This window comes from Felis catus, chromosome D3 (assembly GCF_018350175.1).
Source record: "Felis catus isolate Fca126 chromosome D3, F.catus_Fca126_mat1.0, whole genome shotgun sequence".
NCBI lineage: Eukaryota > Metazoa > Chordata > Mammalia > Carnivora > Felidae > Felis > Felis catus.
The window spans coordinates 72,118,665-72,134,329 of NC_058379.1; the positions used below are offsets into that span (position 1 = coordinate 72,118,665).

The following is a 15,665-nucleotide window of genomic DNA, read 5'->3' on the forward strand; positions in this document are numbered from 1 at the left end:
GTGCTTCCCTCGAGATTAAAATGTCCTTTTTAAAATTATTTTTTGAATGAAGAAGAAAAAAGAATCCATACATTAAAAAAATTGGAATATCCTGGGCATACTATATATTTTATGCTTAGCTTTCTGGTGAGGCATGAACTCATGATACTCAAAGTTGCATTACATAAGCGTGACCTTAGTGGCAATTAATATAAAATTGGTGGTAGATATAGCTTTTGCTTTACATGAAAGAAATTAGATTTAGGTAGAAAAATAATTGTAATTAAATGTTTTAATTAGAAACCTTTTTCACTATTCTGTAATTTAAGAACCAGCACACTTCTGGTAGGCAGGGTACCAAATTTATTTTAAGAAAGGTTTCAATGGATCAGATTTCTCATTGCAAACCTAATTACTCCATGCAGGCCTTTATTTGTTTGTTTGTTTGTTTTGTTTTTATCATTCATTGGCAAATGAGTTCTTTCTAGAATTGGGACTAGTTGAGACAGGTTTTGAGATTTTTTTGGAAGGGTCCCAGGCCTTGTCATTTTTTCATTAATAGTCACACTAACAGAAAATAATAATAGATATTCCCATAGCAAATATCCATGTCCTAAATCTGGTTCCCAAATGTATTTTAAAATGGTAACATATTGAGACATTAGCCTCCTATAAACAGAATGGCTTTTAAGTAGAATAGAATTAATATGAATTTAATTAGCTATCTATGAAAATATTGTTTAAGAAGACAGACACCTCCATTGTCAGCTATTCGTTGCTCAGCATCTAATGTGGACCCAGAACTACTTAAGTGAATATATGGTAGAGAACTCCTTGGTCTTTTATGGCACACTTCAGGCTCTTTCTTAACCAAAAGTCAAGATAGGAGGGTTAGAGAAAATAGCAAGAGGTAGTAACCTTGGACCTGACTTTTATCTCAGCTTAAACTACTAACAGCTTAATCTTCAGAAGAAATTTAACTTTGTTGCATTTCCATTTCCTCTTCCATAATGTGTTGAAAGTAATATCTACTTTGCATAATTGCTGAGAACTTGTTTTTGCAAAGCTTCTAACACAGTGCTCACTTTGTTCAGTTAATATTCTCTCTCTATTGCCTTCCCCTTCAACTTCCTCTCCTTATCACCTAGTGAAGATCAGAAGACAGTTTGGACAAGCAGAGCCCAGTTTCTCTGTCCACTTAGCTCTGAACCCTTCTCTATAGAGACTGATCAGCTTCTAGAGAATTCACATCCACTACTTAAGCTATACCGTTCTTCCTCTGCTGCCATATATATATATATATATATATATATATATATATATATATATTCATTCTTCCACTGAGGACTACAAAAGAACACTTGGAATATAATGACTTTGTCCAGATTCTTGTACTGAGAACCTTAAACACTAGCATAGTCTCTAACAGCTCAAGGTCCAGAACCTGTCTGTTGCAGTCAACAGGCGAAGATAGGTCCCCTGTCTCCCAGTCCGTGTGGGAGGATGGGAGCTTAACTTTGGTTAACAAATCCAAATGGCCTAGCCACAGGGACCAAATTGCCTATTGTCCTCCACTGTCTTTCCCCAAGCATATCCCAGCCTTTTAAAGTTTTTTTAATGAAGTTGAGTTGATTTCACACTGGACCCTCTTCCTTATTGCAATAGTTATTACTGGGTAGAGTTTGTACATACCACTTTAACTAGTGTCTAACTTTGATTACACTGCCCAAAAATATTTTCCATGTCATTTTTGTCCCCGTGTCAAATAGAAGCTAGTTGGGCAGAGGAATAGTCAGAGAGATTGTATTGTCAGGGGAACACAAGTTACTACTGTATAGCCATGTGTCTCCACTTAAAACTCACAAAGCACATGTTCCATACAACACCATTAAAAGACCTCAGTATTTTAAATCTGTACTTTAAGAAATTTTATTGTCATTAATAACTGGATTGTTTTCCATAATTATATTTTAGTCACATTTTTATTTAAAAGAATGATTCTGACAGCACTTGCCATAAATTGCATGTTTGAAGAAAGGCTTCATGAGCTTTTGGGGGTTTACATTTTGGTTTAAGGAAACTGGGGCTATGAAGTAAGCTGACAATTGTTTAGGTGACTTTTTTGGGGATATTTATCAACCCAACTTAACTTCATGTTCATTAAATATTTTTTTTATAGATGCTTGTTTATTTTTGAGAGAGCACAAGTGGGGGAGGGGCAGAGAGAGATGGGGACAGAGTATCTGAAGCAGGCTCTGTGCTGATAGCAGCAAGCCTGATGTGGTTTGAACTCATGAATCCCAAGATCATGATGTGAGTCAAAGTTGGATATTCAACTGACTGAGCCAACCAGGTGCCCCCATTATGTATGTTTGAGAAATTGTATGCAAGCAGTTATTCTTAACTGATAATTCAAATTAGAGAAAATTTTAATACTTAAAATTTAATAATCTTCCATTATTTTTCTTGACACCTTCATGTTATTTCATGAAGACACTAATGTGGGCACTAATAGTTGCTAAGAGAACCATATATAAGCTGATTAAATACTGTCAGAGTCAAATATTTAGGAAACAAAATAAGATCTTGCCAATAATTTCATATTTTGAAAAGGTAAGTCCTGTCCCATCACCATCTGCCACATTCTCCACTTTATTTTCTTTTCAAATACAATCACTTTTTTCTTGTTTTGACTCTCTGAAGTTAGAAACACACACACACACACACACACACACACACACACACACACACACACCCTTCTTTTTCCTTGTATATCTCTCCATTCTTCTGAAATCAAAATTTATTTGGCTCATGGTGTTGTAAGCTGTGAACATGTCAGTAGAAAACAAATTTTTTATTCTTTATTTATTTATTTATTTATTTATTTATTTATTTATTTAGAGAGGAGAGAGAGGGGTGGGGGCAGAGAAAGTGGGAGAGAGAGTGTCCCAAGCAGGCTCCACACTGTCAGAGCAGAGCCTGACGCAGGGCTCGATCTCACAAACCATGAGATCATGACCTGAGCGGAAATCAAGAGTCAAATGCTAAACCACCTGAGCCGCCCAGGCACCCTCTAGACAACAAATTTTGAGGAAGACACGTAGCATTCAACTATGAACGAGGCTGTCCATTTGTCCATGTATACCAGTCTCTTAGGCTGTTCAGAAGATGAACCAAGTCTCATCTTTACACTTCTGTATCCCAGAGCCTGTGGTAGCACCTGGTTAAAAAAATAGAGAAGCCAAAAGCCAAACCAAAAGAAAAGCATCAGGAAATATGTGTTCTGCTGAACTAAAACAAATACACAGTGTGTTCATTGAGTATGTAAGGAAGACACAGACCAAATCTGTATACTTGAGAAGGTAGCCCAGGAATCTTTGTCTTGATGACTCAGTGTGATATTCACCTTGATATTCAGCCATGTCTGACAGCTCTCAGCAGGGCTCCAGCCCTTTCCCATCCTAATTATATTTTTGTCTGTTAACACTGATGTGGACAGTTTTTCATACTTCAAATATGTGAATACAACACAGAGTTGGATAGAAAATTTAATCCAAAGAGTTCATCCAAAGACTTACACAACATTTGAAAAAATCTTAGAAGGCTGAACTATGTGGTTTTTGTTATTATTATCTAGACAAACTGTAATAGGCACATAAAATCCTACATCTCAGTTCAGAAACTCACATTTCCAATTACTATAGGAGAAGCTTGACTTGTTAGCAGTTAGGCTGAGTATTTATAGAATTCTTTTAGTTAGACGTAAACTTAAATTCAACCATTTTTTTTCTGCCAAGAATGTCCGTTGGAATTTCAGAGGCACATTTTGAAGTATAGTATTCAAATAAGGAAAGAAATAGTCTCACATTTTTTCTACAGATCAAAACAAATCGTGTACACAGTGTGCTTTAAAAACTAATTTTATGAAGGCCATGAGGAAAATGGATTTTATACCCAATGCCAAACAGCCAGATTTTGTGTACAAACTGGTATTTGAATTCTTTGTTCTCAGGAGGTTCCTTTGTGCTTGTGTGTCATGATGTTTTGTTTGCTTTTTTTCTTGAACTCTTTCTTCCATTCATCACTCGGCTAATTTCAGCACCAACACACACAAGACAGCTCAGATATCAGCTCCTCAGGATAACTAACCTGGTCTCTCAGTTCAGCTGTTTTCTGCCAGGAATAGTTCGTGTCTGAATCTGGCTATTTTATCAAACTTGCACTGTCCAGTACAGTAGCCTTGCCATATGTGGCAATTTAAATTAAATAAGATTACAAAAAATTAAAAATTCAGTTTCCCAGTTGTCCTATCACATCTCACATGTTCAGTGGCCATGTGTAGCTAGAGGTAGCTATATTAGCCAGTGCAGGTATGGAACTTTTCCATTATTGTAGAAAATTCTATTGGGCAGAACCTTGCTAGACTGAATTCCTAAGAAGAGACTTTCTCTCCCTGATCTCTATATCCTTATCATCTGGGGTGGTATTTGGTACATGGAAGATATCCACTAGCAAACTACTTAATTCAACTGAACTGAGAAATAGTGGGTGTGCTAATGTGGAAAATGGAATCAGACTGAGTTTGTATTGCTCAAGACAGAAGGATAGGATTTCTAATATATGGAGGTATCGTGAAGGCAGATTTGAGTTCAGATTGAAAAGCAGCTTTCTCTCCATAAACCTATTGGAAAATGAAATAGGCTTCCTTGTTAGACATTTAGCTCAGGCCCAAAAGTCACTCCAATAAAACCGGTGATTATTTTTCAGGACTCCAGTACAACAGATTCTTGCTTTGAGGGGTGGGAATTGTCACCAGAAGAGAATAATTGAGTTTCAGTCATTGTCATGAACAACATTTTGAGAAAGTTTTGTGCAACTCTTCAGAAACTTTGATTACCTGTCACACTGCAGTCCCTGACTGTCAGCAATGATCCCTGATTTAGAGTAAACTAAAGGAACACATTCCCTTTTCCTATGACAGTGTTTACTATTAAACTAACGTAGCTCTAAAATTTTCCTAGCTTTTCTTGTTTTAAGGAAATCTGAATTAGGAATTAAATGTTTGTCACAAACACTAACTGTGATACAAAGAATAATTGAGAAAACAGTATCATGTCAGACTTCTGCATCATTGGCTAAAAGTGGACGGGGGACAGACAAGTCATTTGAATTTTCCAAATATTTGAACTCAGCTGCATTTGGGGACCTTGCACATAGGGGATGCTCAATAGCTATTCGGTGTGATGAGACTGTAACTGGTCTGAGTTTTCAAGCCCATTAGGATGTGTGGGGTGAAAGCCCTACCGATTAATTGATCCATTTAAAAAAACTTGTTTCCTTTTTTGGAGCAGCAGCAATTTTTTTTTTTTGCATTTTTATTTTTTTGGCTTCAAAAATAGCATGCTTCTATCTATAAAATAGTCTTAAAATCTTAAAAAGTTAACTGAGAAACAGTGGATGTTTTGTAGATTAAAACTATTTGTGTCACTGAAGGCATCAGGCAAAGTGAACATTTTTATGCATGAGGTTAAGTGATCTTTAGGGTAAGAACATTTCACCTCATTTGTTAGGGGATGTATGTACTTTCTTGTATTTAGAAGGGGCTTCTGTGCTAAGAGAACATACCAAGAATGGAATTGAACAAAGGGCTTCAGTGAGGAAGAAAGTGAACGTGGGCTTTAAAAAGAATCGTAGCTTTAAATCTGGCAAAATGCTAGCCTCTTCTATTGCTATGCTGAATATTTTGGGGCATTTTTTTTCTTCTATCATTAAGTCGGCTTCTTTCTGTCTTATATGGGAATAAAAATCTCTTCCCTTTCAAAACAACGAAATGGTGACATTGACCTAAAAATTCTTTTGGGGGAAAAGGCCTCAAATGTAGGAGCAATCATTATCATCCATAATTTATTAAACTATTAACTTTAACATCTGTTAAGGTTTAAATTGTGTCATCCAAAAAAAGATATGTGGAAGCCTAATGCCCAGTATCTCAGAATGTGACCTTGTTTGAAAATAGGGTTATTGCAGATGTGATTTTAGTTAAAATGAGGTCATACTGCAGTAAGAGGAGCTCCTAATCCAGCCTAACTCGTATCTAGTTAAGAGGACAAACAGACATATAAAGAGAATGCCATGATGACAGAGACAGAGACTAATTAAAGTGATGAAGCTTTAAGGCAGGAAATGCTGAGGATCAATGGCCATCAGCAGGAGCTAGGGAGAGGCAAGGAAGGATTCTACCAAGAGTCTCAGAAGGAGCATGACCCTGTCATCCACCCGCATTTAAGACTTTCCTTCAGAACTTTGAGAAACGCATTCCTATTGTTTTGAACCATCCAATTTGTGGTACTATCTGTTGGCAGCCCTAGGAAACTAATTCCACATCCAAATGGATTAGCCAGTCAGTCAGATACTGAAAAACTAATTGAGTGGAACTAATTTTGTAAATTTTGTAAGATCATGTAGCAATGTCCTTTGATGAGGCTCCCCCTTCCCCCTTTTTCCTCTGATGGCTGTGTCAGCCATTTCATCACTTGCCTGCTCGAAACACAGCTGTGGGAGTAGGAGAGGGGAGGGCAACAACTCCTTCCAAACATTAAGCAAAATTTGGTAAATATTTTCATATGTACAAGTTTCTGGGGCTGAAGTTTAATAGTTTTTATCAGACTCTCCAAGGAGAGTCTAAGAACTAGGAACCATCCTCTCTTTTAACACTGCAGATCCAGAAACACTTATCTTGTTGGTGGTAAGCTGCCTGAATCGATTTTAACGTCTAGAATCCACCAGACCAATAGCTGAGGCACAGGAACTCAGTCAGAGCCAGCATCGTGCCACAGCCATCTGATAACAGCTCGTGAAAGCCAACTGGTAAATTTTCAGGATTTTTGCAAGCTGGTAGTTAAACACAGCCATTATAAAATTAAATTACATAAACTTACACTTCAGTTCATTATCTTAAAATCAGGGAAATAAATACTTACAACTCATTATTTTCTAATTATTTTTGCTATATTGTGCTATTACTTATGTTCTTAAGGTTATTTACAAATATTAAATCTCTATGATAGACATATAAGATGCGTTCCTGTATATCTCTTCCTAATTCCATGTGTCACAAAGTTGGTAAATTGAAATTAATCATAGTAGGACATCACCAAGGAAATTGGCAAATGCTACTGATGGGAGCTTTCACCTTCCCAACCCCAAACCAAGATAGTGAATAATATTTACCAGATTGCCACTGGTTCAGACTTGCCTGGATGTCCATTTCTTATATCTCTGGAGTTTTTATTACTTTGGACATTATATAAGAAATTTGAGCTAAACTATAAGAGAGGGACCCTGAAAAAGGTTAAATAGGACCTTTTTTTTTAAATATATGGAATTTATTGTCAAATTGGTTTCCATACAACACCCAGTGCTCATCCCAAAAGATGAATAGGGCCTTTTTTAAATAAGACAGTTCACAGAAGATTTGACAACAGTGCATTTAGTTTAGATGTGACCTTTATGAATATAAAGGATTTGTCAGTTTTCCAATTACAAATTTTTCAGGGAACGAGATGCCACCATCTTTCTTATGACTTATCATGACCAAGTGTTCTCCTAAGAGATAAGAATAAAAATGTTTATAACGTTCTGAAGACTTTTTCCATTCTGGATCCCAGATTTTGCATGATTGAGTAGCAACTTATGAAAACAATGAATCACACTTTACCTTTGAAATATGACCCTTTTTTCTTGGGTGACCTTTCTAAAAACTTTCAATACTATCTCTAACCTACAAGAGATTATTTCTTGATTCATTATGTTACACTGATAAATTTCTCTAGGTTATTTGAAATAGACTATATGCTTGTTTTTTTTTATATTTTGTTTTGTTATTTTTTTAGTGTCTTCTGCTCCCCTTATCTGGGCAAGATCTGGGGGAAGTCCTCCTTTAATTTTAAGTTTTCTTTAGTTATTTTTCCTGGGATTGTCCATGAATGTGACCACATGTTAAAAAAAAATCCACCCTGGTCACCTAGTGCAGCTCTTTCCAAATTGTTTTTCTGTAATTTCATTAACCTGTAGTGTCCAACAATTGTGTATCACAATCTGAAAAACTTACCAGAGTCATCATAAGTATGTGTATATTTATGTGTGTGTGTGTGTGTATATATATATATATATATATATATATATATATATATATATAGCTTTTATCCAATGAGAAGCAGTTTTTGAAAATATACTTCTTTTATTTTCATGGTGTTATCCAAAGAGAAAAGCAGATGAGCAGGTTTTCTGAGGCGCAGTTATTTTCTTATTAATGCCTACTGTCCAGAGTTGGCAGAACTATCGAGGCCACAGCTAATATTGCTCATCTATTCCTGTGTAAATGTTTAGTTGCCCAGCTCATACACATTTTGACACTATTCCTGTACTCAAGCCTTCTGTAGTACCCGATATAACAGAGTGTTTTCATGAAACATGAACGAATGCTTCTTCTGCATGATAGACAAACGGCAGTGTCGGGGACATAAGTCATATCATTATCATGATGAAATATTACATTTTAAATGAAGAGTGTACTAGGGAGAGTCCACTCTTTTTTTTTTTTTAATTTTTTTTTCAACGTTTATTTATTTTTGGGACAGAGAGAGACAGAGCATGAACGGGCGAGGGGCAGAGAGAGAGGGAGACACAGAAACGGAAACAGGCTCCAGGCTCCGAGCCATCAGCCCAGAGCCCGACGCGGGGCTCGAACTCATGGACCGCGAGATCGTGACCTGGCTGAAGTCGGATGCTTAACCGACTGCGCCACCCAGGCGCCCCTGAAATATTACATTTTAAAATGAAATACTTTTGCTCACATTCAGTTGGCATTGCCAAGAATTATAGATTTACTCTTTAGATCATCCAGCTTGCCTTCTTTTGTGGTCAAGATGGCTTCACTCTATTGCTTTTGCTTGTTGTAGGCAGAGACCAGGCAATCAGGGATGAGTACATAAATCACAATAGACCAATGATTACTTTTGGCTTTTGGTGAGATTCAAAATCAACTTATTTCTAATGAAACACCACACATCTGCTCATTATTTCTTTAATTACATACCTTTCTTGTTGTTTTTCTCAGAACTTGATAACATGATAGATGTTTAAAAAGTATTTGTTTTTGAAGTGGTGTTACCCTTGAAAATACAAATAGGAGGGACTGGGAGGATAGAAGGATACATTTGCCCCTGATGTATTCACAGACAAAACTGAAGACTATCCAGTGAAGAACTATGTTAGCACATAGTCTTTATAAAAACTAGGAATGGAAGTGGTCAACTTTCCTTTGTTTTTCTTTCTTTGTATGGCACCAACATATAGAAAGGCTGTGTGTCAAGCCCTCTTGGCAGAGAAATGAAACTCTGCCCTTCGGATACATCTTGTGTTTTACAGGAGAAAAAAGGTACATAGCCTTAGGGACAAGAAAATTGGCATAGGCTGGAAACAAAGCTGTATAACCAGACCGTGACTAGATTTAAGTATAGGGAATGCTGTCAAACGTGCAGGTGTGAGAGCTGATATGGCAGCATGCTCCCCACTGTGTTTTCCTTTCCTGTTTCCTCAGCAACTTTGTGTCTTGATGGTCAGACCTCAGATAACTAATTAAAATGCTGGAAGAAGTCATTATTCATTAATTAAATAATTGATTATTGAAGGCAAAACATTGAATACATGATTGAAAATGCTGGTAAACTAAGAGATCTCTTCCTCTCAGATCTGTAATACACATTGATTCCAATAATACACCCCTGGGCTCAGTGGTAGAGCTCATGTGTATGTAACGGAAGAAACGTTTGGGTGGAACTCTGTGGGTACAATAAAATAGATCAAATGCTATCTCTCTTGTGATGTACATGCTCTCTTTAGGATCGCTCAGTGGTGTCCATAGGTTCTAGGTATTATTAGTTATGAAAGCTGTAAAGCACTGGGAAATCATGGACACACTATTCTTCATTTTCTCAGAAAGAGAAAGAAGAGAGTAGCCATCACCAAGAGTTTCTGTCTCTAACTCTGCTTGTTGTAGACATTGGACTTCAGGCTCCAATTAATAGTGATAGTCCAAGGCATGGGGGGAGGTAATTTTTTTCATGAATGGCTTTAAAAAGCTATAAGAAAAGAATCACAAAAGTCATCTGTAAGAACACACACACACACACACTTCTGATATTTACCTCCTATTAGTAATTTATGAGTTATTAGTGTCCATATTAAATCCGTTCAATGTCGGCTTTACTCCAATGTTTGTATCAAAGCTCTAAAAGTATATTTGTCTCAGCTTTAATTCTTCTATATAAACATGGTAATACATATATTTTATATAACTGATATGTATATTTATAGATACATACACATTTCACTTAAATATATATATATATAGAAATTGTCCTTTGCCTTTTCTTCCTTCCTTCCTTTCTGTCTTCCTCCCCCTCCCTTACTTCTTTTCCTTTCTTCCTTCCTTTCTTTTTTCTGCACACACCAAAAATGATATATAAAATATTACTGATCTATATCTAAATATTAGAAATATAGAATGTTAACGATTGCACATTAAAGTTATTTTAATGGGATTTGAAGAGCAGACTTTTGGGGACATAGCAGAGTATGGTGATTGAGACTAGGACTATGGTGTCAGCACTGAATCAATGTTTATCTTAGTTACTTACTACTTAGAAATGTCACTTAATTTCATCAGTTAATCACTTAACTTCAGCCTCAGTTTCCTCATAAAATGGAACTAATCATACATTGTGTCATAAAAATGAAATGACTTGACAAAGTATTTTAAAATGTCTTCGACTCATTTTAAGTGCTATTTTCAAGGATCTATCCTGTGGTTTAGGAGGTTGGTGAAGCCTCTGAAAATATATGTATGATATGCATGTCCAAAGTACATTTTATGTGAAGCTTTTATCATATTTTCAGAAGATCTTTCACATATTAGTTAGCACTGGAATATAATACACATTCAGTTAGGTAATCCATTATTCTCTTTAAATGAATTAACGTCTGTGTGTGTGTGTGTGTGTGTGTGTGTGTGTGTGTGTGTGTGTGTCTCCAAAATTGGTTTGGGGGGGGCATTTATGAGGTAGCTCAGCTTGTCACACTCTATTCAAGCCACTTCTTTGGGTGGCAGATTCATTTTTTAAGTGTATATTTCTTTTGTAGTATGAAAGTTTTTAAAAAATGCAACCAAGTTTAGAAGTTTTATGGCAGAACACGGTGCACTCTTCAGTTAACCACCTCATAATTTAGAAATTTGTAAGGTGAAGTAGTCTGTATTGCATATGAACTTGTATAGTCTGGCTTTTCAAATTATCCCCTGAGGTCTGTTTAATGTGTTCCTTCCCTAAAAGGTAGTTCCCTATACTGGTGCCAACAGATGCCTGTATGTGCATGATCTGCTTGCTCCTTTTTGTAGCAAATTAGGGAGAAAGTGCATTAGAGAGATTAATATTTCACAGTATGTCCACTAACAAATAATTGCAACACTTACCTATTTAATTGAAGAATATGATTCTGTTGATACTGGGATTTTTTTTTAAGGAATGATTCATCCCCACCTTCTCAACTTTTAACTTTAATTATACTATAGGTAAGTAAATCAGTTGTCTCCAAATTTTCCTACATGGATGCCTCTCTGATTGAGCTTATAATTATGAGTAATAAAGGATGTGTTTGGAAGTTGACTGCTTATAAAGTACCTTTACCTCTGTGTATTATAATTGCTTTTTGGTCAGCCACCCCAATCACCATTTAGGTCTGGTGCATATTAATACACACACAACACTTCATACCTTTGCTTCACTTTCTAGGGTCAACCCTTACTAACAAAGCCCAGTGCATCTTCATGCTGGAACATAGATCTAGGTCAGTGAATTCCATGGCATCTTCCTCTCTAGTGGCAGTTTATTAAGGATGAGTCCTGTATGCTGGATGAAACAATAATGAAATCAAGGAAGATCACTCAGAAAAGCTTATCTCTGGTTGTAGTTTTGGCATTTTATCAGCCCACATGTATATACCTTCAGTCATTATGCAAAAAGAATAGTCAGCATTTTTATGCCCGTTTTCTTTGTGTTCTTATGTGGACATCCAAAAATACTTTTGCTGATGCAAAAAGCAATGAAAATCCAAACTGGCTACGTGTCTCATGATAAACAAGTAGAGTTGTCTTTTCAACTTTCTAAAATGAGATTTGTAAATGGTATAAATAAACCAGATTTAAAGTGTTCAATCAGGTGTCTTCTGTGTAAGTTGATCATTAAAGAGTAATTTTTAGGGATGCTTGGGTGGCTCAGTTGGTTAAGCATCTGACTTGGGCTCAGGTCATGATCTCGTGGTTTGTGAATTTGAGGTTCACGTTGGGCTTTCTGCTATCAGTGCATAAGCTTCAGATCTTCTGTCTCCCTCTCTCTCTGCCCCTACCCTGTCTCACACATACTCTCTCTCACTGTCTCATAAATAAACAAACACTTTTTAAAAAAGAGTAATTCTTATGAGGCATGGCTATGCTTATCTCAAATCTATCCCTGTCCTCTGAGTTGATGTTAACTAGGAAGCAAGGGTATACATTTTAACCAGTGAAAATGCTATCTAGGAAAATGAAAAGCGATGGCAGAAATGGATGGACCAGCAAAATAAGAATGACTTTGGGTGTGTGTGTTTGTGTGTGTACATAGACACATATATATATATAATTTTTATTTTTTTCCAGCTTTGTTAAGATATAATTTGCATATAACATTATGTAAATTTAAGGTGGATCCTGTAATGATTTGATATGTGTGTCTATTACAAATGATTATCACAATAAGGTTGATTAGCACATTCATCACTGGATAGTTACCTTTCTTCTTATTTCTTATGATGAGAACATTTAAGATCTCTTTTCTTAGCAGTTTTCAAATATAAAGTACAGTACTGTTAACTATAGTCACTTATGTAGCATATTATATCCCCAGTGTTTATACATCTTAAAATGGAAAGTTTGTACCTTTTTACCACCTTCACTCAGTTTTTCTGTTCTTGCTCCCCTACCCAATCCCTGGCAACCACTAATTTGCTTTTTTATTGTTGTTATTTTTAGAATCTACATATAAGTAAGATCATACAGTATATGTCTTTCTCTATCTGGCTTATTTCACTTAGCATTGTACCCTCAAGGTTCATTCATGTTGCCAGAAATGTCAGTTTCCTTCTTTTTATGGCTGAATAGTATTTCATTACACACACACACACACACACACACACACACACACACACGTTACCATAAACATGGGGTGCAGATATCTCTTCAGAATTGTGATTTCATTTCCAGAAGTAGAATTGCTGGATAATATGGCAGTTCTATCTTTAGTTTTTGAGTAACCTCCATACTGTTTTCAGTAATAGCTGTACCAGCTTACATTCCTATCAGCAGTGCACAAGGATTCCATTTTTGCTATGTCCACACCAGCATTTGTTATCTCTTCTTATTTTGATAGTAGCCACTCTAACAGGTATGAAGCAATACCTCCTGTGGTTTTGATTTGCATTTCACTGATGATTAGTGATGTTAAGCCCCCTTTTCATGTAACTGTTGGCTATTTGAATATCTTCCTTGTAAAAAATGGCTATTCATTTTTTGTTGATTTGTCTATTTTTAATTGAATCATTTATTACTATTATCATTATTATTTTTGGTGTTGAGTTGGACTTTGCAATAACCTCTGGTCAGGCAAGGTCATAGGCTGTGTTTCTTGGCAGTGTGGTGCCACTGGTTGGACTCCATGACTGAGCAAGGCTGCAGCCTGGGCTCCACAATTACTTCTGGTTGGGTGGGGTGTCAGGCTGTGCTCCCCAACGGGATAGTGCCACTGGCTGCATTCCATATTCAGGTGGGGCACAGGCGGAGCTTTGTGGTCTGATGTGGCCTCCGTCTGTGCTCTCTGAGCAGGCAAGACTATAGGCTATACTCAGAGCAGGCAAGGACACTGGTCAGACTGTCTCATTGGGAGCATCCTTCAATTATATCCTACAGTTGACGGGGGTCAGTACTTTGTGGTCAGGCAGGGTTGCTATTAGGGTTTCTTTATCAGGTAGGACCACAGGGTATGCTCTGTGATTAGGAGGAATCCTACCTGGGTTTCATGCCTGAGTAAAGCCACAGCTGTGTTCAGCAGTTGAGCAGGCCTGTAGGCTGGGTTCCTAGGCTATCCAGGGGCTCTGTTTAGGCTTTCTGGTTATGTGGGGTCAGAGGTTATACTGAACATTTGGGCAGGGCTTCTAGTTTGTCTAGCAGGTCTATAGGATGGGTTCTATGGCTTCCAGGGTTCTCTGGGTAGGCTTCTAGGTTGGGTGGGACCAGAGGCTACATTCAGCAATTTGTTAGGGCTGGAATGACCTTCCCTGCCTACGTCAGGCTATAGAACAGGCTCTATAGTCAGTAAGGTTCCTTGGCTGGGGACTCAAATTAGAACTGCCAGCTGAATTTCCTGGCCACATGGGGCCACTGACTCAGCTCTGCAGATGGGCATATTCACTGGCCGGGATCTCAGAGTGGGTAATCCTGAAAGCATAAATGCAGTCTTCTAAGATCTGAGTGTTGATTTCTATTAGCCTAGTCCCCTTCTACATCTCTACATAATGCCTTGTGTTTGAGTCCCACAGATTCCTCCAGTGATTTCTATGAGGCGAGACCCAACTGGGCTTCCCAGAAAACATCCTAATGACAAGGGAACTGGATATTCACCTTGGACTTCTTTTACCCTCCCTGGGGAAACTATAGACCCAGGAGTCCTTTCAGTGTGGCACTATGTTGGCCTGAGGAAGGGGCAATATGGTCAGAATGTGGTCGCTTCTCTTACCTTTCTAAAGCATTACCTCCTCATTCTCTGTGGTCCAAGGGGTTCTCCAGCCTCACCACAGGTTTCTGGGATTTTCACAATGGTGTTTTATCTATGGAGAGTTGGTAATTGGTCTTGTTGTTAAGAGAACTGAAAGGAAGAGTGGCCTATATTGCCATCTGGATGATGTCATAGAAACACATTTTTAAAAAATACTATTTATTTATTTATTTATTTATGAGAGAGTGGGGGTAGGGGCAGAGAGAGAGGGAGAGAGAATATCAAGCAAGCTCCATGCTGTTAGTGCAGAGCCCGACTTGGGCCTCGAACCCATGAACCATGAGATCATGACCTGAGCCAAGTCAAGAGCTGAACACTCAACCAACTGAGCCACCTGGGTGCCCTATAGATATTGGACATGATAAAGATATTTCACAGGAAAACATAGGCTCTACCTTCAAGACAGAGATGCTGAATTCAAGAATACCAGATGGATGTAGGCTGTATGCTGATATCAATATAGTAGTCTGATAAAATGAAACTGTGCCATGGTACATTGTTCATCTGGGCCTGTACAGAGGTTGGTCATGCATATAAGCCAGGCAGGAGGCAGAAACAGATGTCAAACCATCATGTAAGCACAGCTGTTTAAATTAGTTTCATTATTACCTGTGAGCTGACCTTGTCAATTCTGGTGAGTAGAGCACTTAAGTCTTGAGGCCTGTCAATAAATATCTGGCAGCTGATCCACTTCCAACAGGGCATGACAAGGTCATGATGTTTTGCAGTCTACTCTTCCTACAGACAGTGATGTCCATGGATTCC

The 15,665-nt window shown here is 37.5% G+C and overlaps 1 protein-coding gene across 4 annotated transcripts in view; it reads left to right on the plus strand.

Moving 5' to 3' along the window:
* Positions 1 to 15,665, plus strand: part of DCC (DCC netrin 1 receptor) — a 1,150,608-nt gene that overhangs the window by 612,225 nt on the left and 522,718 nt on the right. The gene's annotated exons all lie outside the window — the stretch shown is intronic.